Source organism: Procambarus clarkii, chromosome 66 (assembly GCF_040958095.1).
Source record: "Procambarus clarkii isolate CNS0578487 chromosome 66, FALCON_Pclarkii_2.0, whole genome shotgun sequence".
In the NCBI taxonomy this organism is placed as follows: domain Eukaryota; kingdom Metazoa; phylum Arthropoda; class Malacostraca; order Decapoda; family Cambaridae; genus Procambarus; species Procambarus clarkii.
Window position 1 is genome coordinate 17,536,556 of NC_091215.1, and position 21,944 is coordinate 17,558,499.

At 42.9% G+C, this 21,944-nt stretch overlaps 3 non-coding genes across 3 annotated transcripts; 1 reads left to right on the plus strand and 2 right to left on the minus strand.

The window, feature by feature from the left end:
* The first annotated feature begins 7,706 nt into the window (after positions 1-7,706).
* Positions 7,707-7,778, plus strand: TRNAQ-CUG (transfer RNA glutamine (anticodon CUG)). The gene has a single exon. It is a non-coding gene; the product is annotated as a tRNA-Gln (tRNA).
* A 960-nt stretch (positions 7,779-8,738) lies between these two features.
* TRNAQ-CUG (transfer RNA glutamine (anticodon CUG)) lies at positions 8,739-8,810 on the minus strand. Its single transcript has one exon. It is a non-coding gene; the product is annotated as a tRNA-Gln (tRNA).
* A 4,226-nt stretch (positions 8,811-13,036) lies between these two features.
* Positions 13,037-13,108, minus strand: TRNAQ-CUG (transfer RNA glutamine (anticodon CUG)). The gene has a single exon. It is a non-coding gene; the product is annotated as a tRNA-Gln (tRNA).
* Between the last annotated feature and the right edge of the window lie 8,836 nt (positions 13,109-21,944).

Genomic DNA, 21,944 nt, shown 5'->3' on the forward strand with positions numbered 1-21,944 from the left:
TCCATCACTCATGGTGATGTGGTGGTCCAGTGGTCCAACACTCATGGTGATGTGGTGGTCCTGTGGTCCAACACTCACGGTGGTGTGGTGGTCCAGTGGTCCAACACTCACGGTGGTGTGGTGGTCCAGTGGTCCAACACTCACGGTGGTGTGGTGGTCCAGTGGTCCAACACGCAAGGTGATGTGGTGGTCCAGTGGTCCAACACTCACGGTGGTGTGGTGGTCCAGTGGTCCAACACGCAAGGTGGTGTGGTGGTCCAGTGGTCCAACACTCACGGTGGTGTGGTGGTCCAGTGGTCCAACACTCATGGTGGTGTGATCGTCCAGTGGTCCAGCACTCATGGAGGTGTGGTAGTCCAGTGGTCCAACACTCATGGAGGTGTGGTGGTCCAGCACTCATGGTGGTGCGGTGGTCCAGTGGTCCAGCACTCATGGTGGTGTGGTGGTCCAGTGGTCCAACACTCATGGTGGTGTGGTGGTCCAGTGGTCCAACACTCATGGAGGTGTGGTGGTCCAGTGGTCCAACACTCATGGAGGTGTGGTGGTCCAGTGGTCCAACACTCATGGTGGTGTGATGGTCCAGTGGTCCAACACTCACGGTGGTGTGGTGGTCCAGTGGTCCAACACTCACGGTGGTGTGGTGGTCTAGTGGTCCAGCACTCACGGTGGTGTGGTGGTCCAGTGGTCGAACACTCACTGCATCAGACGTGCTGAAAATCACGTCAAGGTTCCTGGAATTTTAAATAACTTATTCACAGAAATAGTTGACGATGAAACTCAAATGACATTAATAAATTATTTGTATAACTCAAACCTGCACATACGAATATGAACCAAACTAAATAGTGAACATGCTCTTAACTTAAAATAAACATAATTACAGTGTTGAGTTAATATATATAACTTTCCTGTTTGTGATTCTCGTGTTGAGGCCATCCCTCACAGCCAGTTAATGTGATGACCTATATTAACAGTGATTACACTAATCCCTCGTAACACAAAATATTAACTTAATCATAGAGTAAAATAGGATTTCACATTTAAATTTACGACAATAATACTTTTTTTCAATACTTGGTACACAAAAAGATACAAAATTCACTCAAGGCTCGATTTCGGAAGGGAAGAATTAAGAGTTCAGAGTGCAGTCATTACTGCATGTGGACCAAACAGCTTCTTGCAACAGTTCAGAGTGCAGTCATTACTGCATGTGGACCACACAGCTTCTTGCAACAGTTCAGAGTGCAGTCATTACTGCATGTGGACCACACAGCTTCTTGCAACAGTTCAGAGTGCAGTCATTACTGCATGTGGACCACACAGCTTCTTGCAACAGTTCAGAGTGCAGTCATTACTGCATGTGGACCACACAGCTTCTTGCAACAGTTCAGAGTGCAATCATTACTCCACGGGACCTCACAGCTCCTTGCAACATCACACATATTGTAAATGATTAATTCCTTCACTGAAACACTTGCAGTATTTGTTGCTCTGAGTAATGTAGCATCATGTAAAGCTGGTCTGTGTAGGAGTATGTCGTACGTCGAGTGACGTCTGAAAACAAAATGTAATGTTGTGTTACTTGACGTGGTGACCTTGGAGAGTAGACAATATTCCTTGACGTGGTGACCTTGGAGAGTAGACAATATTCCTTGACGTGGTGACCTTGGAGAGTAGACACTATTCCTTGACGTGGTGACCTTGGAGAGTAGACAATATTCCTTGACGTGGTGACCTTGGAGAGTAGACAATATTCCTTGACGTGGTGACCTTGGAGAGTAGACACTATTCCTTGACGTGGTGACCTTGGAGAGTAGACACTATTCCTTGACGTGGTGACCTTGGAGAGTAGACACTATTCCTTGACGTGGTGACCTTGGAGAGTAGACACTCTTCCTTGACGTGGTGACCTTGGAGAGTAGACAATATTCCTTGACGTGGTGACCTTGGAGAGTAGACACTCTTCCTTGACGTGGTGACCTTGGAGAGTAGACAATATTTTTGGCGTGTGGTCAATCTCTATATCACTCTAGGGTACGACTTATTATTATTATTACATCTTTGACAAAATTAATTAACATTTTGCTTAATCTGAGGATTTGAATTAAGTCTTATTAAAGTGAGGATAATGGTGGTATTGACTGTCACGCAGGGCAGAGGGTCATACACAAGACAATAGCACCGAGACCCCAGGCCTCCCTCCCTCCCCATATGGCCACTGTGACCCCTGCCTCTCCTCCACACACCTGACTTTGTACACCTGACTTTATACACCTGACCTTGCACATCTCCATAATTTAAAGGTACGTAGGGAGGCTGTTGAGCAACAATAAAAGTATGAGTCTGTGAAACTTTTTATTTTCGTCATAAACGTCCTTGACCCAACATATAATCTTGAGCCAACAAAGAAAGGCTGTTACTTCTCGATGATAAGTGCCCAGTTTATTACAGACAAGAACTGATTGGGCAATACCGCTAAGCAAACACTAGACATGACAAACGAGGCCATAACATGCCAACACCGGGACCAACACCGGGATACGAACTGGCAGCGTCATCATGTTCTCCCTAATGTCTTCCTTCCAGCCCGACATTATCATCATTTCCCCGCACACTTCTGCACACTCCACCGGATGGAGAGTACGGAATGTGTCGGCCTGAGCCGTGACAAGGGCGGCTGGCAGTACCCAGGCTGTGACTGTGTCGGCCTGAGCCGTGACAAGGGCGGCTGGCAGTACCCAGGCTGTGACTGTGTCGGCCTGAGCCGTGACAAGGGCGGCTGGCAGTACCCAGCTGTGACTGTGTCGGCCTGAGCCGTGACAAGGGCGGCTGGCAGTACCCAGGCTGTGACTGTGTCGGCCTGAGCCGTGACAAGGGCGGCTGGCAGTACCCAGGCTGTGACTGTGTCGGCCTGAGCCGTGACAAGGGCGGCTGGCAGTACCCAGGCTGAGAATTACATCAGTGCTGTTGCCTACATACTCATGTCTGCAACACACACATATGTCTTAATGTTGGTTCAAATGTGGTCTTCAAAACTAGCAACATTGTGGCACAGCGTGAGCAAAACTAATAATGTCACCATTGCACCATACTTGTGGTACAGTTTCATCAACACTGGCGTAGTTGTGATAACGTCGCAACACTAGCATTGTTGTGGTACAATGTTATCTACAAGTTCTACACTGGTTGTGGAACTATTCACCATCAGGAACTAGCATGAACGTAATACAATGTCACAAACTCTGCCATGGTTGTGGTACAATGTCACCAACACAAGCATTGTTGTGGTACAAAATAACCATGACTAGAATGGGTGCTATTCAATGACACAATCATGTACTAGTGTGGCTGTGGAACATTATTGCTAACACTAACATGGTTGTGGTACAATGTCACTAACACTAACATGGTTGTGGTACAATGTCACTAACACTAACATGGTTGTGGTACAATGTCACTAACACTAACATGGTTGTGGTACAATGTCACTAACACTAACATGGTTGTGGTACAATGTTACTAACACTAACATGGTTGTGGTACAATGTCACTAACACTAACATGGTTGTGGTACAATGTCACTAACACTAACATGGTTGTGGTACAATGTCACTAACATGGTTGTGGAACAATGTCACTAACATGGTTGTGGTACAATGTCACTAACATGGTTGTGGAACAATGTCACTAACATGGTTGTGGTACAATGTCACTAACATGGTTGTGGTACAATGTCATTAACATGGTTGTGATACAATGTCACTAACACTAACATGATTGTGGTACAATGTAATTGACATGGTTGTGGTACAATGTCACTAACCCTAACATGGTTGTGGTACAATGTCACAAATTAGTACTTCTATGGTTGTCGTACAATGTCATCAATCATTGATGACACGTCATCTATGTCATCAACCAGCATGGTTGTTGTACAATGACACCAACACGTACTAACCTTGCTGTGTTACAATGACATATTCTACTAGGGTTATGGAACAATACGATCTAGAATGTTTACTAGTTCTAGCATACTACATGCCATCAACACTAGCATGGTTGTGGTAAGACACCATCAACACTAGCATGGTTGTGGTAAGACACCATCAACACTAGCATGGTTGTGGTAAGACACCATCAACACTAGCATGGTTGTGGTAAGACACCATCAACACTAGCATGGTTGTGGTAAGACACCATCAACACTAGCATGGTTGTGGTAAGCCACCAACAAGTACTAGCATGGTTGTGGTAAGACACCAACAAGTACCAGCATGGTTGTGGTACTATGTCAACATCAGGTACCAGCATGACTGTAATACAATGTCACCAACACCAGCACAGTTGTGGTTCAATTGCAACATGTATGGTAACACTGCAACATGTATGGTAACACTGCAACATGTATGGTAACACTACAACATGTATGGTAACACTGCAACATGTATGATAACACTGCAACATGTATGATAACACTGCAACATGTATGATAACACTGCAACATGTATGGTAACACTGCAACATGTATGATAACACTGCAACATGTATGGTAACACTGCAACATGTATGGTAACACTGCAACATGTATGGTAACACTGCAACATGTATGATAACACTGCAACATGTATGGTAACACTGCAACATGTATGATAACACTGCAACATGTATGATAACACTGCAACATGTATGGTAACACTGCAACATGTATGATAACACTGCAACATGTATGGTAACACTGCAACATGTATGGTAACACTGCAACATGTATGGTAACACTGCAACATGTATGATAACACTGCAACATGTATGGTAACACTGCAACATGTATGGTAACACTGCAACATGTATGGTAACACTGCAACATGTATGGTAACACTGCAACATGTATGGTAACACTGCAACATGTATGGTAACACTGCAACATGTATGGTAACACTGCAACATGTATGGTAACACTGCAACATGTATGGTAACACTGCAACATGTATGGTAACACTGCAACATGTATGGTAACACTGCAACATGTATGGTAACACTGCAACATGTATGGTAACACTGCAACATGTATGGTAACACTGCAACATGTATGGTAATACTGCAACATGTATGGTAACACTGCAACATGTATGGTAACACTGCAACATGTATGGTAACACTGCAACAAGTATGGTAACACTGCAACATGTATGGTAACACTGCAACATGTATGGTAACACTGCAACATGTATGATAACACTGCAACATGTATGGTAACACTGCAACATGTATGGTAACACTGCAACATGTATGGTAACACTGCAACATGTATGATAACACTGCAACATGTATGGTAACACTGCAACATGTATGGTAACACTGCAACATGTATGATAACACTGCAACATGTATGGTAACACTGCAACATGTATGATAACACTGCAACATGTATGATAACACTGCAACATGTATGATAACACTGCAACATGTATGATAACACTGCAACATGTATGGTAACACTGCAACATGTATGGTAACACTGCAACATGTATGATAACACTGCAACATGTATGGTAACACTGCAACATGTATGGTAACACTGCAACATGTATGGTAACACTGCAACATGTATGGTAACACTGCAACATGTATGGTAACACTGCAACATGTATGGTAACACTGCAACATGTATGGTAACACTGCAACAAGTATGGTAACACTGCAACATGTATGATAACACTGCAACATGTATGGTAACACTGCAACATGTATGATAACACTGCAACATGTATGGTAACACTGCAACATGTATGGTAACACTGCAACATGTATGATAACACTGCAACATGTATGGTAACACTGCAACATGTATGATAACACTGCAACATGTATGGTAACACTGCAACATTTATGGTAACACTGCAACATGTATGGTAACACTGCAACATGTATGGTAACACTGCAACATGTATGATAACACTGCAACATGTATGATAACACTGCAACATGTATGATAACACTGCAACATGTATGGTAACACTGCAACATGTATGGTAACACTGCAACATGTATGGTAACACTACAACATGTATGATACCACTGCAACATGTATGGTAACACTACAACATGTATGGTAACACTGCAACATGTATGGTAACACTGCAACATGTATGGTAACACTGCAACATGTATGGTAACACTGCAACATGTATGGTAACACTGCAACATGTATGGTAACACTGCAACATGTATGGTAACACTGCAACATGTATGGTAACACTGCAACATGTATGGTAACACTGCAACATGTATGGTAACACTGCAACATTTATGGTAACACTGCAACATGTATGGTAACACTGCAACATGTATGGTAACACTGCAACATGTATGGTAACACTGCAACATGTATGGTAACACTGCAACATGTATGATAACACTGCAACATGTATGGTAACACTGCAACATTTATGGTAACACTGCAACATGTATGGTAACACTGCAACATGTATGGTAACACTGTAACATTTATGGTAACACTGCAACATGTATGGTAACACTGCAACATGTATGGTAACACTGCAACATGTATGATAACACTGCAACATGTATGATAACACTGCAACATGTATGATAACACTGCAACATGTATGGTAACACTGCAACATTTATGGTAACACTGCAACATGTATGGTAAAACTGCAACATGTATGGTAACACTGCAACATTTATGGTAACACTGCAACATGTATGGTAACACTGCAACATGTATGGTAACACTGCAACATGTATGATAACACTGCAACATGTATGATAACACTGCAACATGTATGATAACACTGCAACATGTATGGTAACACTGCAACATGTATGGTAACACTGCAACATGTATGATAACACTGCAACATGTATGATAACACTGCAACATGTATGATAACACTGCAACATGTATGGTAACACTGCAACATGTATGGTAACACTACAACATGTATGGTAACACTACAACATGTATGGTAACACTGCAACATGTATGATAACACTGCAACATGTATGATAACACTGCAACATTTATGGTAACACTGCAACATGTATGGTAACACTGCAACATGTATGGTAACACTGCAACATTTATGGTAACACTGCAACATGTATGGTAACACTGCAACATGTATGGTAACACTGCAACATGTATGATAACACTGCAACATGTATGATAACACTGCAACATGTATGATAACACTGCAACATGTATGGTAACACTGCAACATTTATGGTAACACTGCAACATGTATGGTAAAACTGCAACATGTATGGTAACACTGCAACATTTATGGTAACACTGCAACATGTATGGTAACACTGCAACATGTATGGTAACACTGCAACATGTATGATAACACTGCAACATGTATGATAACACTGCAACATGTATGATAACACTGCAACATGTATGGTAACACTGCAACATGTATGGTAACACTGCAACATGTATGATAACACTGCAACATGTATGATAACACTGCAACATGTATGATAACACTGCAACATGTATGGTAACACTGCAACATGTATGGTAACACTACAACATGTATGGTAACACTACAACATGCATGGTAACACTGCAACATGTATGGTAACACTACAACATGTATGGTAACACTGCAACATGTATGGTAACAGAGCTACATATAAGTTGCAAAAGTATTAACTCTTAAAAGGCTTTACCATATGGTCCCATGGTGTAATGGCTAGCACTTTGGACTCTGAATCCAACAATCCGAGTTCGAGTCTCGGTGGGACCTGCCTTTATAAACAATAAAACACACTTTTCAACAAACACAGTGTTGAATAATATTTAATATTAAGAATAACAATTAATGTTCAAATGTAATGAGCCAAAATAATGTGAGCAAGCGCCTCCAGGACCCACTCCACCAGCCCGTTCTGGCTCACAATGCTGCAAAGTTAACCCTGAAATTCTGTTTCGGACCTGGATGTCCGAAATTCATCTACTCCTGGTAAGGTAATAACTAGGTTACTGACCTGCCAGAAGTTAGAGCAGTCATTTTCGGGATTTCTGAATTGGTCATCGTGACTAACATTTATTTTGTTTATGTGGAAGTTGATACACAATTTCTGCATCATATAAACAATCAGGGCCACCGAGACTTGGGCTCGGATTGTTGGATTGTTGGATCCACAGTGGTAACCACTACACCGTGGACCTCGTTAGTTTGACAGCGGAGGCAACTTCGTATAGACAACCATATGCTGAACATTCAATTTCACTGATGTATATTTTCATAGAGTTATATATATAACTAAGATAAATACAATTGGATTAATTGAAAGTCAAATCACTCACTCACAAGAAGTTTCTAAATATAGGGAACGGCACTCTGTGATATATATGAAACATTCCCGGACGGCTTCATATATTAAATGTGTTGCAGATCATTAGATTTATGGACTAGCCAGCCTGATGAAGATAAAAGTAGCCAAGTGCTTAATAATGTGAACGGATTACTAAATAGTACACAAAATATGAAGATGATAGCTTAGTGAAGTCTGACAAAGGTGTCCTGGCTGCGTTGGTGGTCGATGGCTCCGTTGCTCCACCTTCAACATTGATCTTGCAACACAAGTTACTTGGGAACTCACTTTCATTACCGAGGTCTAATTTTCTTTTGAACACAAATTGTTATTCTAAAAATTAAGTATAATTCATCAGGGTTTTCTTGAAAATTCCTGTTTATAAAATGAGGTCCCACCGAGACTCGAACTCGGATTGTTGGATTCAGAGTCCAAAGTGCTAGCCATTACACCATGGGACCATATGGTAAGGCCCTTCAAGAATAAATATTATCTTAAATACTTTTGTAACTCAATTCCTCCACATGCTGCAACGGGAGATATTCCACCACAACTGTGCTAGTTCTGGTAAACTAGCACATTGTTCATGTTGTATTGTACCACAACCATGGTAGTGTTGGGGACATTTCAACTACCTATCAGTGACTACGGCGTAGTGAGGTCTAGCACTTTATGACTCACTAACTAACCTTGTTGTGTTTCACTTTAACTCTTTTGACTTTCAAATGTTTTGTCAAATCTTCCTTAATTAAAGTTGTAGATGGAGGTGGACTCCACAAATACTTCTTCTGGAGCATTACTCTTGTTAACTACCTGTACAGGGTACGAGGACTTCCTTACGACCCTTCGGCTCATTAACGTTTCCAGCTTCCACCTGTGTCCTCTTGTCCTGCTTTCTCCCATCTGAAGTAGCTGTCCTTGTGAACCATATCCATTCCCTTCAGTATCTTGTATGTTGTGATCATATCCCCATCAGTTCCATCTGTGATCATATCCTCATCGAGCGATGCAGTCCAGAGTACCATACAGTGGTCCCACTCATGGTGTACCATACAGTGGTCCCACTCATGGTGTACCATACAGTGGTCCCACTCACGGTGTACCATACAGTGGTCCCACTCACGGTGTACCATACAGTGGTCCCACTCACGGTGAGAGAGAGAGAGAGAGAGAGAGAGAGAGAGAGAGAGAGAGAGAGAGAGAGAGAGAGAGAGAGAGAGAGAGAGAGAGAGAGAGAGAGAGAGAGAGAAAGAGAGAGTGAGTGAGTTATTCTACACACCTGACCAGAGATTAGGATGTCAGGGGAAGGAAGTTTATTAAGTAAACGTCGGTGAATGACTAATTAGATACAAGCAGAGGATTGAACGTCATATAAAAGTTAGATGGGATGAATTGTCGACATTTTGTGACGTGACGTGACGCAGACGGAGGTCGTAACGCGTCACTTGTGTTGCTACAGTCGTCAGCAATGGACGTACGTCGTTGACCTCCTGGGAAGAAAAAAGAACATAGTTCCTGTTTAGTGGTTGAGTGAAGGCTACTTGTTATAAAGTGTGAGGAAGCTGCAGGGACGTCGTACGTCATTTCTCAGTGATCGTGACGATATTAGAGGCGACCTAAAGCCTAGAGGTCAGTCATGTCCTGTGTGGACTCTCATGTGTGATATTCCTTCCAGTGGAGGAAAGTAAGCGGGTGTCTCTGCATGAAGCCTGCCAGGCAACTTCGTGTGTTCAAATAAGGACTGAAAAAAGCTTGGAGAGACAGTCCTAAAGGATTTTGTTGGACGGCCCAGAGTAAAGCTACGTTGGAGTGTCAGAGGGCAAACGTCGTCACTTTCTGAAATTTTATGGTAAGCTCACTTATTGGACTAAGCTTTATTAGTTAATAGATTGTTTATTAGTGTTTGATGGTGTGCCTAGTGATTGCAGGAAACGTATGTGAATATAGGTTAGAAATTTTATAATTATAGTGAATAGAAATGAGGAGTTAGAGATGAGCGGACATTGTTGGGGGGGGGGGGGGGGGGGGGAAGAGCGATACACCCTCAGTCACCTGAGGTCAGTGAGCAACTGAGGGGCGGAGCACCCGAGTGTCACTCTGGTAGTTGATTTTGGTGTGGACTCGTCCGAAAATAGGGGAGTACCCACTGCAGCAGAGCCAGTGTGCGGAAGGGAATATCGGAAGGAGGAATTTATTTAGTGTAAATATATTTATTTATATTTTATTAGGAAAACATGTCATTATGGATTGGTAATGGAATTACGGGTTTGTTTGGGGAAGTTAGTGGAGGAGCTTCGCATCTGAGGATGATTGTATGGTGACTCTTCAAGGGTTTAGCTGAACTCCAGTGGTGGAGTAGAACTCCATTGGTAGATTAGAAATTTGAGTGTAACGGAGCTACATGTTTCTTCTGTGAAGTCGCATAGAAGAACTTCACAGGCATTTGAGTGGGACTTTTGGTGCAGCAGATATTGGAAGGACCGCAGGAGTTCCTTTCTGAATTTTGAGGATCCAGACAGTTGTTCTTAGTGGTGGGCCTCAGGACGTAGAACAGAGAATAGTATGGACACTGTGATATGAATGAAGAAGTGCTTGATTGCATATTGGCATGAAAGACGCAGTGTGAGGTGAGAAATTGATTTATTTTCTTGTTGAGATATTTTTTATGTGCCAGGAATTCAACCCCAAGCAGTGAGGAGGCAGTAGGTTGTGGACCGAAACTGAGCGACAGATTAGTACAGTTTATTTGATGAAGAAGACATAATATTGGAGTGCTACAAGTTGGTAGTAGCCTAGGGTGCTTTACTGTAATATTATATTTCTTTGTACGTGTTTTCGTGTAATAAAGGTTTGTCTGTTGACAACTGATATTTGCTCGTGTCCTGGTGAGGCTTCCTAGATAGTGAGAGAGAGAGGAATGGTTGCAAATTGGTTGACAGAGGTCAGTAATATTATAAGCGGAAATTAGGGTTAATTTTCGGGGTTTTGAATTGGTCATCGTGACTTACATTGATTTTTTTATTTGGAAGTTGATAGACAATTTCTCCATTATATAAACAATCATGTGCCACGGGGACTTGGGCTCGAATTGTTGGAATTAGAGTACAAACTGCTACACCAAGGACTACATTAGTTTGACAGAGGAGGCAACTTCTGTCGGAAAATCCGACACCATTTAATAATAGTATCATACAGACAGATAATATTGCTGTGTTGTATAAACAAGTTACCCATAGAAAATGTAACTTGTAGTGGAATTTCCGTCTATAGAAAACTGGATATCATTACCACATACTATTATAAATTCACCACCTATTATGGTGGGAATTATTCTTAAATAAATTAGTCTTTGGACTTTACCATCATAAAAACATCTCATATAAATTAACTTAATTATCAGAATTAAAATAGAGTAAATGTGACCCTTCTATCACTTACTGTCATCTGGACAATGTAGACCAGTAGTGTCAGGGAGGAGGGAGTGGTCAGCCATTGTTATTGTACTTAGACCACAGAGTCGTGGAGCAAATTACGGCTCCTATAAATTCTCTTGGACGAAGTGTTATGGAAGATCAGAGTAGTGATCTGCCATCATCAACACGCTGTCATCAATCTCAAGGGAAGTGTCTTTCCGAAACCCGTTTATCTTTCATTTATGGCCATTAATGTCAGTAGATATAGGGTTGGCCGGTTAGATCACAAATGATCGACTCAACCAAGGTAATTAAGCCTAGGTCTGTATGGTTCCATGTACAGTGTTTTCTCTGATATAGCTGTCATATATTAGGATTCTGGCTTCAGCTAGCGCCCTTTTGACAGGTCAAGACGAGGAAGCATGCTTTGTGCATCAGTTACCAGGGTGATGGAAGCTACCTCACACGAGGAAAATGTGGTGTCTACATCCTGGTTATACCTGGTGGACTAAGGCCTGCTGTACAAATAAGATAAAGAACCTCTTCAATATGTGTAGTTAATACTGTAGTTTGATTGGCTGCATATATATAAATTTAATATAAACCCCCCTAATGTGTAGAGGATCGATTTGTGAGATTATTGCAGAAATACAGTCCACTTATCATACAAATTGCTATCGAAGTATATAAATTAACGTAAATATAAATTCTATATAAATTCATATAAATTAAATAAATATAAATCTCACAGGTCGGTTCCCACAACTTCGTATAGACAACCATATGCTGAACATTCAATTTCACTAATGTATTCTCATAGGTATATATATGACTGAGTGAAATATAATTGGTTTCATTGAAAGACAAATCAATCACTCACAAGAAGTTTCTAAATATAGGGAACGGCACTCTGTGATATAAATGAAACATAACCGGACGGCTTCATATATTAAATGTGTTGCAGATCATTAGATTTATGGACTAGCCAGACTGATGAAGATAAAAGTAGCCAAGTGCTTAATAATGTGAACTGATTACTAAATAGTACACAAAATATGAAGATGATAGCTTAGTGAAGTCTGGCAAAGGTGTCCTGGCTGCGTTGGTGGTCGATGGCTCCGTTGCTCCACCTTCAATATTGATCTTGCAACACAAGTTACTTGGGAACTCACTTTCATTAGCGAAGTCTAATTTTCTTTTGGACACAAATTGTTATTCTGAAAAATTAAGTATAATTCATCAGGGTTTTCTTGAAAATTCCTGTTTATAAAATTAGGTCCCACCGAGACTCGAACTCGGATTGTTGGATTCAGAGTCCAAAGTGCTAGCCATTACACCATGGGACCATATGGTAAGCTTCTTCAAGAATAAATATTATCTTAAATTATATGTAACTCATTTCCTCCACATGCTGCAACGGGAGATGTTCCACCACAACTGTGCTAGTTCTGGTAAACTAGCACATTGTTCATGTTGTATTGTACCACAACCATGCTAGTGTTGGGGACATTTCAACTACCTATCAGTGACCACAAGATAGTGAGGTCTAGCACTTTATGCTCCACTAAGTAACCTTGTTGTACTTGTTATGTTTCACTTTAACTATTTTGACTTTCAAATATTTTGTCAAATCTGCCTTAAAATTGTAGATGGAGGTGGCTTCCACAAATACTTCTTCGGGAACATTAATTTTGTTAACTACCCATACAGGGTACAAGGACTTCCTTACGACCCTTTGGCTCATTAGCGTTTCCAGCTTCCATCTGTGTCCTCTTGTCCTGCTTTCTCCCATCTGAAGAAGCTATCTATCCTTGTCGACCCTCTCTATTCCCCTCAGTATCTTGGATGTTATGAGCATATCCCCATCTGTTCCTCCTATCATTTTGAGCAGTGGCGCCAACTTTTCGGATTTCATAGACCACCAAATTCACAATTTTAAATCTCGCGGACCACTGATGTGAATCCCGCGGTCCACTAATGTGAATCCCACGGACCACTAATGTGAATCCCACGGACCACTATTGTGTATTCCATGGACCACTATTGTGAATCCCGTCTAGTCTGGCCCTGGCAGCCGTGGAGTGAGGCCGTCTTGCTGACCCTCCCTGGTTGTTGGGGTTGTTTGCCATTTTGGTCGCCAGGAGGTGTGAGCATCTCTGCCACCCAGTTTGTTGCTTCCTGGCTGCGTGTTGATGTGGCGGTTCTGACATGGGAGGCCATCTTCCCCTTGTTGTGCGTGTGGACTCCGTGGGCCTGGAGTTCACTAGTAAAGCTGGATATCCGGACATCGAGATGGTTATGTGTGACATGCTTCGTATCCCCGGTGGAGGCTATGTACGGTGTTGAGCTTGTTACAGTCCACCGGGTCGTTCTCAAGTTCGTGAGGGAGGAGGAGTACCGGGACTTCCTCCGTCGGTACGAGGGGCGTACGTTGCCGTTACCGGGTGATGCCGGCTCTGTGGCGATTTCGGATCGTAGTGGTGCCCTGACTTATGTCAGTGTCCATGGGGTGCCCCTGGAGTTCCCTGAAGACCTCCTCCGGCGTTACTTCGGGAGGTATGGTGCTGTTGTCAGCGTGCGGGTGAACATGCTCTCCTCAGGGAGGTATGCTGGGAGGCGGACGAACATTCGTACCTTGAGTATGCGCCTGCGGTCTGATATACCATCTTCTGTCCGGCTGATGGGTTACTACGTCCGGGTGTATTATGCCCGGCAGCCCCGTACCTGTTTCTGGTGTGGCCTGTTGGGGCATCAAGCTGCCGGGTGCTCTGAGGCCCCAGCTGCTCCTGTCAACTTGTTCCGGGAAGAGGATTTCCCTCCGCTCCCTCTGGAGGAGGACTCTGGGGATGAGGAGGTGGCCCCCCCTTTAGCTGCTGCGGCTCCCCCTGCGTCGCCCGACATGCCTCCGGTTGTTGCTGTCCCTCCTCCGGGTATTGCTGTGCCGTTGGATGGTCTCCCTGCTCCTGTCACTGTCCCCGCTGCTTCCGTGGGCATTCCTAGTGCTCACTGTGAGACGTCGCCGTCTTCTCCCTCGTCTTCGGCTGCTGCGCCTGGCCCTGTATTCGCGCCTCGGGTCCTGGCTGTGCTGGGTGCTGGGGTGGCGGCGGAGTCTTCTGCTGTGTGTGGCTCGGTTCCCCCTGTGGTAGAGACTGCTGCCGTTCTGCGTCGGGCGTCGGTTCGTCCGGCTAGTGGTGCCCGTGTTTCTGGGTCTCCTTCAGGCTCTGACAATATCCAGCTGGAGCCCAAACGTTCCCGGCGTTCGTCTTCTGCTTGGGCCGATGTTGGGGATTTCAGTGACTGTGGGTCTTTGGTATTGACGGTGTGGATCCGGATATGTCACTGTCTTCGCAGTTAGTTGTGGCGGAAGTCCATGTGCCTGCTGATGCTGGTGCCAGTGTCTCGGACGTGCCTTCGGTTCTTTCTCTGCCAGGGGACTCTCCGCAGTGGGGGGTGGTGGCTTCTGCTGCCAGGGTTGGTGTGGATACTGGGGCTGGGCGTGGCCTGGTAGTGACATTATGGATGGATGCGTGCTGGCCTGTGAGGGTGTGCGTTGGGAAACTAGGGGACGTGTTGCCGGCGCCTGTGATGCCGTCAGGTCACTGGTCAGCGATTGCCGAGTTGATGCTGTCTGATGAACCGGAGAACTTTCATGGTGGGCAGGTTCCCTGCATGTGGGGACGAGTGGCGGTTACTCGCCTCATCAGTACTTCCATCTGGGTCCCATGTTTGCGGGTGTTTGTTGCCAAGGTTCCAGATGTTATGGCTTCCCTGGTGGATGGCCGAGACCCTTGGCGGTGGATGCTCTGGGAAGCGTTTAATGTGCGGTTCCCGCGGGCCTGTTTTCCGGAAATGTATGTCCACTGATTTCCAGTTTATGTGCTTTATGTAGTGATGTATGCCCCTCTGGCTGTTTGTTTTCCCTATTGTGTTTTTGTTTTTGTTCATGTGTTTGCTCTGTGTTGTTACTATGCCCTGTGTGTTATTTTCTGCCTTACGTGTTGTATTGTTATGATTTTCTTGTGTTATATTTCATGTTGTGCCTTGTTGTCGGCCCTTCCAGCCGGTGCTTCTGTCTGATTTTTTTCATATGTTACTATGTTTTGTTTTCTTGTCATTATTTGATTGATATGATTGCTTTTTTACATTGTTTTCTATTTTGTGTTATGATCTTGTCTTGATGTATGCTGTGTTATGTTGTTTTATTATATTTATTGTCTTCAACTTGCATGCTTGCATGTAAAAATAAAAAAATAAAAAACAAATTGTGAATCCCGCGGACCACTAATGTGAATCCCATGGACCACTATTGTGAATCCCACAGACCACTAATGTGAATCCACGGACCACTAATGTTGTGTTGGATAGGTTAGGTTAGGTTTGGTTTGGTAGGACTGATGATAGATAACACATCCGGATATTAGAAATAGCTAGATGGACACAGCACTAACTCTATGTGAAGGTTTTGGGAATGAGGCATGTTGTGCCAAGACAGGATGTTCGATATTGGAATTATTAAATTTAGATGGAATAGGTGAAAACTGGGATAAAATGTGCTTTGACTGTGCTATGATTCGAATAATTTGGGTAATTTTGGTGGAAATTGACTTAAGTTAGGTTAACATTAGGTGGGTAAGCATGAATTCGGGCCAACCTTAATCAAATCTAGCTTTGGTTATGCTAGGTCAGGTTAAGTGAGGTTGTGAAGGATAGGATGGAACAGGTGAAAATGTCGGTAAAAATGGGCTTTGGCTGTGTTATGATACAAAACATTTGGATATATTTGGTGGATATTGTCTTAAATTAGGTTGAATTTAGGGGAGATAGCTTAAATTTCGCCAACTTTAATCATATCTAGCTTTGGATATGCTAGGCCAGGATAGGCGAGGTGGTGTAGGGTAGGATTTATAATATCTTATAGGTAATGAACAAGCATGTTCATAAAATAATGTAAATTTTCCTACTTGGGTGGGTTCGAGCTATAGCTAACTCATGTAATGTATGGACAGAGGTGACATAGGCTTGTATGTGAAGATATGGGAGGCTTATATTTAGTTAGTTAAGCATTTGCTAGATTGATTTCGGTTAAATTTGTGTAGTATAAATATAATTTTTGATAGATTTAGATGAATTTAGGTTTTAATAGGATGCATTTTTGATAGGATGTAGTAAATTTACTTAAATTATCATAGAAATTACTGACTTTACCTAACCCCACCTGCCCTAAAATAACTAAGGATAGAACCAGTAAGTCTTTTGGAGGGTTTGCCTAAATAAATATGGGTGACGTGATTGAAGAGGATGTAATAAGAGGGTATTAATAATGGACATATGCCAGATGAATAGTTTAGCACTATTAATGTTAAAGCATTTATGGAAAATGTGTGTGTGTTTTTATATTGAGCTCATAGGAAGTCAGCTGTACCATTAATATGTGAGAAATTCTGACTTTTTGGGGAGTTGGATAAACCCAGCATATTATAAATGACGTCCTAAACATACCTTGACATATATTAAGCAAATTGTGTGTTGTTTGACTAAGTTGGCTGAGATTGTATTTTGTTATGATCCCAGGTAGCCGAAAAACGAGTCTTCCCTTTGAGAATTATTCTATCAAGCCTGACCTGACTAGGAGGTCGGAAATACAGACATGAAAATCCATATGTAAAAAATAATGGGGTAAATTTTACACGGAGTTTAAAATTATGGGCAGTGCATAAGAAAGCAGATAAATAACTGGTTAGGAGATGTGGATAATTTGCTGGAGACGTGAGGCTCGCTTCTTGACCTCACTTGAGCGCCAGACATCACAGGGGGAAAGCCGCGCTCTGTTGAGCTCCCGTCAGAAAGGAACCCCTAGTGATATATCTCCAAGAGAAGAGAAGTGTGCAGACGTGCCAGCTGTGGAATCGAGCTGGGGATGTGTGGTCTCAAGTCCTGGGCGATGAGAAGTGTTTATTAAACCGCTCAGAGACATTTTCGTGGGCTGTGTGGAGCTCCATGACCGTACGTTGTCAGAGGGATAGCGCCCTCGACCAGACAATCTGTGGTAAGCACGATATACGCCAGTTCATAGTGATTGCTTGTAGTTGGTCGTGTACCCAGCGACAGTAGCAATGTTTATTGATAAGTTAGACATGTTTTGATAAGGCAGAAAGCCTGAAATAAAAGAGTGGAGAGGGAGGAACACGGAGCGACATCCGTCTCCTCTGATCGCTGGCAGGCAACTGAGGGAGCCCAGCTCCTGACGGTGGAGGACCCTCCCAGTGTGAGGCCCGCCAGGCGAGGTGGAGCATGGACCCGCCCAATGGGGGAGTCCACTCTTACTGTATGTAGAGAGCAGATAGAGGTGGGATGCAAACATATTGTGTGGTGATTTTTGTTTATGTGTTTAAGGGGAAACATTTTTATTGGAGTGTCAATGGGTTGCAGGTTTGTCTTTGGGGAAGGAGTTGCTGAGAACTTCGAAGCCAGCACAGAGGGAGTAGTTGATGAGACTCCAAGGTAGTAGAGCAGAGGACCTCGAGCTGTGAAAAGGAGTGTCACGTGCTTCTGTAGAGATGGTGAAGCACCATAGTTGCTCGAGGGAACTTCATGGTGTAGCAGCCAAGAGAGCTGTGGAGGATCCTGGTAGTTAAGCCCGGAAGAACCTGAAGAGATCAGGTGTAGAGAACTTCCAGAGGTGGAAGGGAAGTTCTGGTGGATTACTTTTAGGGAGTTGATAGGGTTTGGTTGTCATTAGCATGCAAGACGCAGTGAGAGGTGAGTGATTGGTGGCATTCTTAAGTTAAGGAGTGTTTTATACTGAAGTTTAGAGTTACAGTCGTAGGCTGGATTACCTACAAATGTATGTGTTCTAGGACTGATAGAGTGATCGATTGATCATTGTTGTGTATCAAAGAACATTTATACTGATATATGTTATTGCATTCACATGCTGATTTTCTTTGTACACATTTATAGATACATATATATATTCTCTTGCTGATGGTGCAACAGTGTATGTAGACATGATCAACTTGAGGAGGTTGATAGTATCAGGTGGTGTTGGAAATTTCCAACACTAAATACAACACTGTTGTATTATTATTAATTATTACTAAATCTACTAATCATTGTAGTGATTAAAATTAACCAAACGTAGAGTTCACATGTACTAATAATTACATCTGTACAATTAGGCTAGAATTCTTACGTCACCAGACGCCAGTATTGCGTCAGATTCCATTATAATAAACACAACTATATCCAGTGTGTCTGAGAATTGAATTTGATTCTCTATAAAACAACGGTGTTCTGTGTGATAATTAATTACAGATAAACTGATCCCCAACTAATGCCAAATAAAGCGTTTATAGTTATAACTGTTATCTGGTAATAAATTTAACGTCACGCGTGAATGCCCTGGAGAGACTTTAATTCATCTCCATTGCTTGTTTACCACGTAAAACGGGCAAATAATAATATTTAACTTCTCTGAATAATAAACCCGTCGTTATCCGAGCATTTCAATCACAACTGCGAGAAATGATAATATTCGTAGTAAATAATTTGTGTATCAAATGCGGGACGCGGAGCGGGGTGGAGGAGACGCGAGTACACGAGGCGACGCGCTCAGGGAGAGACGCCATTACCCCAGCCACCAGGGTAGATGCCACCAAGAGCTCCAGAGGAAAGTCGCCACTGTGAGGTGTGAAGAACCTTTGCAGACAATAACTTAGCTGGTGTCAGTGTCACTTTACACATCGTGTTGAATTGTCAAGAGATTTAATTTGACATTCAGCCAGGAACCTGTTAAATTCGGTTCCATGAAGTCCAACGTGACCGGCCAGTGCAGCGCGTCACATCTAGGCTAGGCTGGAGACCACGTGTTAGTTACAACGACGCCTGAACCTAGGACGCGAACTTCGGCAAGCCTTAACTTACACAGTGCCCTATTAGCTAAGTACCTTCATTCCCATTTGATGCATCATTTAGGGGGCGGGGTTGTAGCTGGGTAGCTTGTCGTTACGCAGAGCGACTATAAAAAACCACAGGTTATTATTTACCTCCATTATTTAATCTAATTTTCTTGAACATAGATGTCTAGTAGCTTAATCTGTTGCTACTGAATATTATTTGATTTACAGCGTGTGTGAAGAATTCCCCGAGCTGTCATTTCCCGTGTTAATCATCTCCCAGTGTTCCATGATGAGTCCAGGAGATTACGAGGATGAGTCGTGGCTGACTTCTTGGAAATCGTCTTCAAGCTAAGACCCTTTCCGTATTCCTTAAATTTCTATTATCTGTAGTATTATTCATGCAGAACACTGTTTCTTTGGATTGATATGTGTTTATTATAATTATTAACTTCTCATGTTATAATCTATGTTCTTATTGGTGACAAACATAATGATTCTATAATTGGTCATAGGATTAGATTATTGCATAATGAACTGGTGCACGAACCACACTAGTTCCTGGGCATATATGAAGTTCCAGTAATAACCCCCCAATATAGGTGTTTGAGGCTTTGATTCAGTTAAATAATACAGCCCATTAATTATATAAGTGATCATATTCTCTAGTCTTTTATCCATAGTTACTGGTTCATCTAGGAATTTTCTAATGATCATATTTTATTAGTTTCCCTCTTTACTATAAAAGCGGGTGGTCCTTCGTAATTGATTTTCATTACATTAATATTTAAATAAATAGAGTCAAGCCCCAAATGTCCCACAGTTGGTGAACCAGGAGATAGGATACCACTTGATAAGCTGATGATAGAGTTCTGATGATGTTGGAGTGCAACCTGATTGTAATAGTATAGAGTATAGGATTCATTATTATTATATGTGTGTATGTATTGTGTATGTGCTTTGCCCAGTAAATGTATTCCAATTTGCTGGTGTTTGCCCTTGTCCTAGTTGAGGCTTCCCAGGAAGTAGTAAAGAAGGAGAGAGAGAGAGAGAAAGAGCCAAGAACCACTGCTGTGGACAGGGTAGGACGGAAAACCAATAACTCAAAGGGGATTGAGATCATATCACCTAAGGAGAGAGTGGGGAGTCACAGCGGCTCGAGTGGGTGTGTGCACGTGACAACGAGGCTGAGTGTTGGAGCCGCATCCCCTAAACGTGTGACGTTGAGCCCCTCTCCAAGAGCCAGAAGCGCCAAGTGTGATCTCCGACTGAAGTATAAGCACTCTACCGAGTAGTGGGTTGGGTTGTCCGTAAAGGAGGAACACGACGACAACACTACCAACCTACACTATAATAAATTGGGGTTCTGTGTCTGGGAGAGTGAACTGACACACCCACACCATGTCCAAGAGTGGATTTGTACACCCTTGCTGAAATAGATAAACTGTGTGACCGCAGGTGTATACTCTCTCTCTTGGGAAGACTCACAGAACAAGATGGATAAGGTGCAAGCGTTTGTGGAGTCAGGCAAGCCTGAGGACTTGGAAGGTTGCACGAGGGATCAATTAAAACAAATAGCAGAAAAATGTGGCATTAGGTTGAAAGCATCTAAAGTAGCTGGGATGAAGGATGAGATCCTGAGGCAGTTAAGAGCCAAAAATGAAGCGGCAGAACAAGGAGCCCAGAAAGAAGCTGAAAGTGGAAAGGAGGATGATGGGCAGGATGAAGTGAGATCCCAGGGATCGAGTAGGAGCAGCAAGAGTAGCCACAGAAGCAGGAGTAGCCGAAATAGGAGCTTGGAGAGATTCCAGTTAGAGCTCCGGATGCAGCATGAGGAGAGACAGTTCCAGCTGGAAAAGATGAAATTAGAACTCCAGATGAAAAATAAAGCCGAGAGGGATAAAGAGAAGACCAGGCTGGAAGTAGAAAAAGAAAAAACCAGATTGGAGGTAGAAAAAGAGAAAGCAAGACTAGAGGTCGAAAAAGAAAAAGAGAGAACGAAACAAATGCAGATAGAAGCGAATAGAACCTTGGCTGAGCAAAGGATTGAACATGGGTTGCCAGAGAGCACCACCCAGGTATCACTCACCAGATGTTAGGGTTAGGGAGAAGGACATTCCCTTGTTTGTTCCCGAAGAGGCAGAGAGCTTCTTCGAGCATTTTGAAAAAGTTGCCAGCATCAAGGAGTGGCCACAGGAGGAATGGGCCCAGCTGGTCCAGTTAAGATTGACCGGTGCAGCCAGGGAGGCGTACACCCAATTGTCACTGGAAGAGTGCCAGGATTATG